Below are 8,111 nucleotides of genomic sequence, written 5' to 3'. Positions count from 1 at the left end.
ACCGCGCTCTAATTTTTCATCTGCAAGATCCGCCGAAATATTGGCAAAATACTGCGCCTCCTTCCTCGCAAGGCTCGCGCCGGTACGCGCGCATTGTCGTCCTCCCCTGCGAGCCTCGGAATGAACTCTACGGGGCTAAAATATCGAGGGAAATCATCGAATTCTATCGGCGCGAGAGGAACGGCGAATAATTATTCACCGCGAACAAGAGTCGGTGAACTAACGCGCGTTAATTAATCGTGCGTTTAAAATCGCACACAAAGCCGCGCGCACGCGCGCGCTGTATCGGGCAACTTTGTACAAATTTACGTTCGAGCGACTCGCGGGCTGATGCATTCAGCCGCGGGGAACACGGTGACAGTCGGCGTCCCATGTGACAGACCTTCGCCAATACGTCAAAGTCAGCAACTTCCGCCTCCTGGGAGGATGTGCATCATGCCAGCGCGCGACGCACGAAATCGTGAATTATCTCGCCGCTCGTCGATCCCCTTTGTAATGAGATACCGCGAGTGCAAACATATTTACGCGCAAAGAGATACGCGAGCACGACAGGCGCGACGGAGGCGAAGCGCGGCCGAGGCGGAGCCTCGCACAAACCTTCGCGAGATGCAAACGATGTTTTTCCCCGGGCACATATGCAAAGTGTCGGGAGCGACGACGCGGCGCGCCGAGTTATTTGCCGCGGAATAGCGGACGTACGTCCGGCGCGAGAACCGCTGCTAGGCAAGCAGGCAGGACAAGCACGCTGTGTTTGCCGTAGACTCGTCGTCGTCGTCGACCGGGATATCTCTGTCAATGTTGGACTGCTTAGCGCGGCAACGCGTAACAACGCTTTATCGGGGCCATTGTCCGATAAAGGGTAAAGCCGGGGAACTCGAATTAGGCTTCCGGGGGTTGGGCCAGACAAGACGAAGCATCTTCGCAAGTAACGAGGCCAATCTAGCCGATCGCGGTGATTCGCGGTATTTATCGCGAGGTGTCCCTTCAGCCTCCCAAGGTACACGGCTGCTGTACTAAGGGAACTATTTACGAGAGTGCTGTTCGCCGGTCCGCCTGTTATTGCCTGTACACTCTTCCGATTAAAGTCTTTCTCCTATTTCTTCTCGTTCTTCCTCAATTATCTCGTCCGCCAATTTTTAACCTCAGCGGCGGGCGGTAGGAGAAATTAGGAGGTGCACCCGCCGTGCAGTTAAAGCCATAAAAGTAAAATTGCCAGCCGCGTTGTTATCTGCGGTCTTGTTCGTCGCTTTGTTACTGCTGGGTCGCCGACTGTACCTTCGTCAGTAACGACAGGGTCTCGTCTTTCTTTTTTTGCTTCGAGAGCGGCCGTGCCGGGGCATAAATTACCGCCCTGCGCTCAACAACGGTGTTCTCCACCTTGTTCGCTGACCAATCTCGTTCCTGTCGCTCGTGTTCCGTCGTGTTTCAGCGACGGAATTTTGCTTTTTAATCAGGCATCGGGAAGATGTATAAAAGCTAACTCGCGGGAAGACTTTCAGCGGCTGTTTTATCACTCGATGACATATTTTCGCGATTTAAGTGCACGCGCCACGAGCAGGTAGGTACAAGTGCGAAGGTGCGAGACGCGCGAAAGCGCGGGATTTTCCAAGCAAGGGCATAAATTATTTCTTTCATTAAGAGCGTGCTCGCTACTTTTTCTCCGAGCCGTGCGTATCCTTAGAACCGCCGCTTCCAACCGTGCGGCTCTCCGCGAAATTGCAGCGATATTTCACGCGCGCGCGCGCGCGTGCACGAGGAGTTCCCTCGCTTTTCAATCTGACACACCATATCAAAAGAGAGATCGAGAGGAAGGAAGAAAGAAAGAGAGAAAATATTCCGGTGAATTCAGATCAAGAACCTCGTGCAAAAACCTTCGTACGTTCGCTGCAAATATCGTGTAATGAGTTACACGTGTTCGAAATTGCCCCGATTCGTTGAAGAGAGAAGAACATGGTCTTCCCTCTGTCTCACCGTCTCGAGCGCACGATTGTCGCGTCCGTAAAATTCCCCGAGCGACCGAAGGGAAACGACTGAGAGATATCGCCACGATTAATTTTTCCGCTAAAATAAATGATTATGTTAACCGTGAGCGCGCAAAGTCAGCGCGTTATCGGCGCGGAATAGCAATCTGCTGCTTAACGGCCCGCGACTCGTCGTCGTCGTTACGAGGTATTTCCATAACGACCATGATCACCACCTTCTCTATCCAGCTCTATCGAATTGGCCGTAAAACTCACGAAGGTCCCCGCCGCTGTAATTGTTTTTCTCAATCGCGCCGCGAATGAGGATTCGTCGCAAACAACACTCCGTCGACCGGCGATATCTCCGTTAACACAATTTCCTGTTTATTCGCGTATCTTTCCACTTCCGCACCAATTTTGTCCATTGGCTCACGACGCTCACTTGCCGCAATAACAAGCTGCCGAGCAAAAAGCAAAAAGCACTTGGCGTCGCTTCAAATCGAATCATGTTTATAGCGGTATCTCACTTTTCCCTCTAGCGTTTAATACGTCAAGTGTATAGGACGTCGAGCCTTTTTGCGAGCGATAACTCTTTCCTATTTCGAAACACGCTTTTACATTCACGTTTCAAAATACTGCGCGTCTGAAAACCGTGTGGAAAAGGTTTTCACGTCGGGTGTTATATCGAGACACAATAATGTGTGTTCGTGTGTTTGTATGTTGCATCCCTCTCTTTTTCGTGTAATATCATTTTTCATCGATGAAGTGCTGTGAAGTCCAAGTCCATTAGCCTTGAAGCCGCACAAACTGCACTTTAACTCGCGAAGGGATATCAAGCTGGTGCAATTACGAGACTGTTACTCCTCGAGGATTACCAAACTTGCCAAATTTCTCCAAAAGAGAATGCATTTCGTAATTCGCGCCTTGTTCGACCATCGACGCGCATAAAGATATAACAACGAGCCGAGCTATGTTCGGCGTTGCCGGCTCACTTTGACCATCTATGCTTGGTCTTCCGTAGTGATATATGAAGGTATTAAAGGAATATTGCATGAAGGAGAACTCGACATCGACAGCGACAGGCGCACGATGTCGTCGTGAGGGAAAAAACGTCGGAGAGTCGCCGGTGCCGGTTCGAAGTCACCGGGCTTTCTGCTTCCGACTGCGGATACATTGCGACATGGAACTGGGGGTTGGTGTAGGGGTTCTCGCGGCTGCGGAGAAGAGGGCAGTGGATGAGGCGGGGGTGGTAGGTCGTTCGGGGCTCGGAAAGGGGCATGATGCGCGCCGCGACGCGTTGCGGCGAAGCTAGAGTGAGACAGACCGATTTTCCGCGCCGCAACCGCAGCATCCCCCTTTCTCACCTTCTCTCTCTCTCTCTCTCTCTCTCTCTCAACCTTACCCTCCCTCACTCTTCCTCTCGTTCCTTCTGTTCGCTATTAGCTACCTCTTCTGCTCTTTCTCTCTCTCTCTCTCTCTCTCTCTCTCTCTCTCTCTGGCTCTCTGTCGCTCTCGTCCCTTCGCGACTCCTTGTCTCTCTGTTTTTCCGCGCTCTCTTCCCTTCCGCCCCTTTTCACCCTTTACATCCGTTTTCGTTGCTTTCGCACCTATGGCTCTCCATCTCTCGCGCACTCACTCTCTTCGTCTCTCACTCTCTTTCTCCTCCCTTTCTCCGTTTCACCTCACTCGGTCCAGTACAGCGTCGGACCGTGCACCGAGCGGTTCGTCGCGCTTTCCTATCCGCACACGTACGGAAACGCACGTTGATATCCACGCGTGCACAAGCCGGTGGTACTGTTCGCAGTGGTTTGACGCAAACGAACGGCGACGCGTGCGGAGACGTCTTCGCGTCGCGACTGGTGGACAAGTCGACGAGGAAGAGCCCGCACTGTTCCGATAGGATGCCGAATCGAGCGACCGAATCCACGTGGTATACTTATAGATTAAACGCGAGCAAGAGAAGAGTGCTCTCCGCGCGGCGACTTGCATGAAGACTTCAGAATGCCCACTTCGGAAGCGCGAAAGTCGCCCTGGGATTAATTCCACTTTTCAAGATTGCAGTCATTTTTTAAGAAACTCGACGTGGACTCCTCTACAAGACACGGAAGTCTCTGTACTAGGATAAATCTCTCTTCTCCCAGGACATCGAGCGTACTAAGAGGACCCAAAGGTACTTGGAAGCGTTTGACGAGGAACAACGGATTAATGAGCGGAACGAATCGTGAGGGCGGAGAAACGCGTATATTATTCGGTCCGAATGAGAAGTGAACCTACTAAGGTTTTAAGAATCCCATCGACTTCGACTTCAGACTCGAGATTCCACGTTTAACCGGATCGCGAAGTTGAAGTTTGCCGAGCACTAATTCGCGAGCATACGAGAAAATTCGAGAGAGAGAGAGAGAGAGAGAGAGAGAGATTTCGGGTATTCTCGTTTTAAACATCTCGCTTTAAACACTTCGTGTAAGATATTTTGCATATGATACAAATGAAAAAACATACAGAAAATAATTATATCTCTCAAATACATAAGTTAGATTTCCTGAAAAATTGATATTTAATTTGAATTAAGGTGTACCATTCTTTTTCCTTTTTTTTTTTAGAGTAGATTTATTTCCAAATTTCGCATCGCACGTTTCAGCGAGAAAGCTCTCTCTAAATTTTTATTAATTTCATGTATCAATTCGTGCTAAATTTTTATCCTTGCCTTTCGAAAAATGTGCGTGATATTTGTATTAATTGTATCTGCAGACCATGATTACAACGATGATCACGATGGAAGGAACTAATTGAAATAGATGATCGCGTTAATATCTCACTTTCAGTATCAATATTAATGCGAGCGCGCGGGGCATCTATATCGCATGTGAAATGCAACGGCAAATAAAAAAACACGGGTGCAGGTAAAAAATCGAGCTAACGTAATAAAACTGAAAATGTTTCATTCATCCGTCTATCAATGAAAAGATTCGAGTCTACATCCGTGTGAGAGAATCGTTTGATGTAAAAGCGCTTAAATTCACGACATTCCCCGAGAAATACTTTGCAATTCACGTGTCACGGTGTCACCGTGGTCCACACTTTAATTAATCAAGAGGTGCTTTCTCTCTTTCTCTCTGTGCATACTCATGTAACATCCGCGCGTGTTTCTTGTTGCACATGAGAGGAATACAAGGCACATCATCGTCGGTCGGCCACGGAAAAACGGCGGAAGGCGACGCAAGAAAGCAAGAAAGGGAGCGCACAAGCAGCGACGACCAATTATTTCGGCGCTAATTAAGCGGCAGCGCGTGCATTCGGCTTTAAGCGAACGAGAGAGCAGAAGAGCGAAGGAGAAAGAGGAAGAGAAAGACCACGAGAGAGAGAGAGAGAGAGAGAGAGAGAGAGAGAGAGAGAGAGAGAGAGAGAGAGAGAGAGAGAGAGAGAGAGAGAGAGAGAGAGAGAGAGAGAGAGAGAGAGAGAGAGAGAGAGAGAGAGAGAGAGAGACAGAGAGAGAGAGAGAGAGAGACCATCTCGGTTAATTGGCACCGGGAGCCGGTGGCCGGTGTTAATTGGTTAATTCGCCGTATATGTGTGCACGTGTGCACCCCTCTCGTCTGATCGCAGCCGATGCGTCGTGCCGCGCTGGTACATCGAGCGGCAATCGTCAGTCGCGGGATGCAGTCATTCGTGACCGCGTCGGGGTAATTGTCCTGTACCTGCAACGGACGGCGACAAGGAGCCCCGGCGAAGTGGACGCGCGCCTCTTTCGGAGGCCTCGTGAGGCCCGGGACCGTCGTTAACGATAATCCGCACGACCTTCCTGCTCTTCTATGACAAGTTCCTGCAGTACGTGACCAAATTCGCCACGATGACCAGCGGACAGCGGAGCAAGTCCGTTGTGCAGCCCGAACAGCGCTACGGATACATGCCGTGCCCGTTGTACGACACCGGTAAGAGCCTACCTACGCTAACGCGCTGTGCTCGATATCGGCGGTATTAAACGTCGATGCCGAGAGCTTCGCCTCTGAGAGCTTTCGCGTTCCTCTGTGGGGGAGCTCACCCTCCGTTCCATGCGCTTTGAGATTCGGGAAACGGGTCTTTATGTTTCGTACTGCTCGATATTATCGGCTATGTAAGTACAACGTGCACCGTATCGGATTAGATTTCATGAAGCGATAAACACCGCGAGTGCCTTGCGTTTTAGAGACCGGAGAGAGATCGTCTCGGGAGATTGTCTCGGAGAGAAAATTTGCGTGTAGACACGCGATCTTAAATTCGCGATGTCGAGTTTGTTCGGACGCTCGTTCCGCCTCACGCTTCTTACACATTTTGTTTTACATTCTCTTCCCCCCCCCCCTCCCCGTGCGTAGAGCTCCCTATAGATTGCTTCTCTATGAATACGTCAACCCATTTAATTACGGGGTGTGATCAATAATGATTAGCATTAAACTAAAACAGGTGCTCGTGATCGATCTTCGGTGTAAGTCCTACGAGACTTCGACGCACAAGGCCGCGTGACTGGATGAAATTTGGAGTTGCAATAGCGATTTCGCCAAACCGCCGACAATATCGGTTGATTATCGTTGGTTGAATATCTTTCGTCCAAGTGCAAGCGCGCGATACATCGCGCGATCGTGTTAGATCAAGTGAGCTGAAGTGACGCGCAGAAGTGCTTGATGGCGGGATAAGCGATCGCGAGTCGTTAAATTTATAGTCGCTCGGCTTTACGTAAGAGAAAATTAATTATCGATGCGCGAGCGATTTTATCGGCTGTAATGAATCTCTCAACGCTTACATTTCAATAATTAATTCGTCACCGGAGCGAGACCACGTAAAGCTACGTAAAGCCACGTCCCCCCACGTCTGTCGTAGGATAAACGTCGTTAACATTGATAAGCCCGACTCTTGATATTCTTGAGAATATCTCTTGATGCATTATGCATCCGATATTGTATTTATATATTTTCAAATAACAGAAGCGGATATCTAATACCAGTTTTTATTTGCATACCGAGACCATATATTCAACTACGAGAATAAATGTATTATTCTGAACCTCGGAATTTCAATTCTACAATATCCTTGCAAATTTCGACCCAGGCAATAATCCTCTCCGCTTGGCGTGTAAAATCGCCGGAAGCAAAGTCGAGTAGTCGTTGCGCCGCTTCCGGATGCCGTTACGCGTTCGCGTAACGCAACCGCATGAAAGTTTTAATCCCCTTGAAGCCTCGGAACTGTTTGCGTCGAAATGACGCGCACCGTATACTAATTATGTCACAATGTCATAGCGGCAGATAGCGTAAAATTCGAAACGCGTTGGCAAGTAGACGCTGCCCCGCGTGGTCTGTCGCCAAATGAAGTTCGGAGACAGGCATAATTGCCGCCGGTAAATAACGCCCTTTGCCCGTGTTCCCGGGGGCTTTTTGCCGGCGAATAAGTTATCGCACCTCGCCAGGTGCGACATCGTTCTCTTTGAACGCGCAATTGGTCGTTAACTCGGTGCGCCGCAACAGACGGCGAATGGCGAGCGCGACATGTGGACGAAAAAGCTCAGTCTCGGCTTCAATAAGTACGAGTGCTAATTAGCATTCCCGGTACCCGCGATGGCTATTACTAACCGCTGCGGCGATTAATATCAGACGAATCGTACGTGTAACGTCGCTAATATCCTACCGAACGTATCTCACCGCGGTAACGTCGATCTCAATTCGATTATCTGTTCCACCCATAATCCACATCGCAGAGGACTCTTGGACTGAAGAGCGCGATTTTTCGGTCGGATTTCTCTGGGTAAAACCACGCATCTCAGGATCAAGAAGAGCCACTCGTGAAATCTGCACCCTGATTATATACCTTCGTATGTGTGCGCGTAGTTCATTTAAGTAGCGTTTAGTTCAAGGGATTGTAGTAAAATACAAAAAAAAGAGAGAGAGAGAAAGAGAGACGGGCGGATTGCTGGCGAGATAGCAATTTAGAGGAGCTGCTAATGACTGCTGAGGGATTCGCGAAGCCTGCGGCTCTCGTCCTGATCCGCATAATGCTCGCATTTTGTTCACGAGACTGAACGACAGCGACATGAACGTGCGTTCATATGCCGCGATTGAACATTTTCCATTCATCGCACGTATACCCGGCTCGGATACGCGAAACGCGATCGCGTTTCTTTGAGAA

Source organism: Harpegnathos saltator, unplaced genomic scaffold (genome assembly GCF_003227715.2).
Source record: "Harpegnathos saltator strain DR-91 unplaced genomic scaffold, Hsal_v8.6 scaffold585, whole genome shotgun sequence".
Lineage (NCBI taxonomy): Eukaryota > Metazoa > Arthropoda > Insecta > Hymenoptera > Formicidae > Harpegnathos > Harpegnathos saltator.
This window is presented reverse-complemented; position numbering follows the sequence as displayed.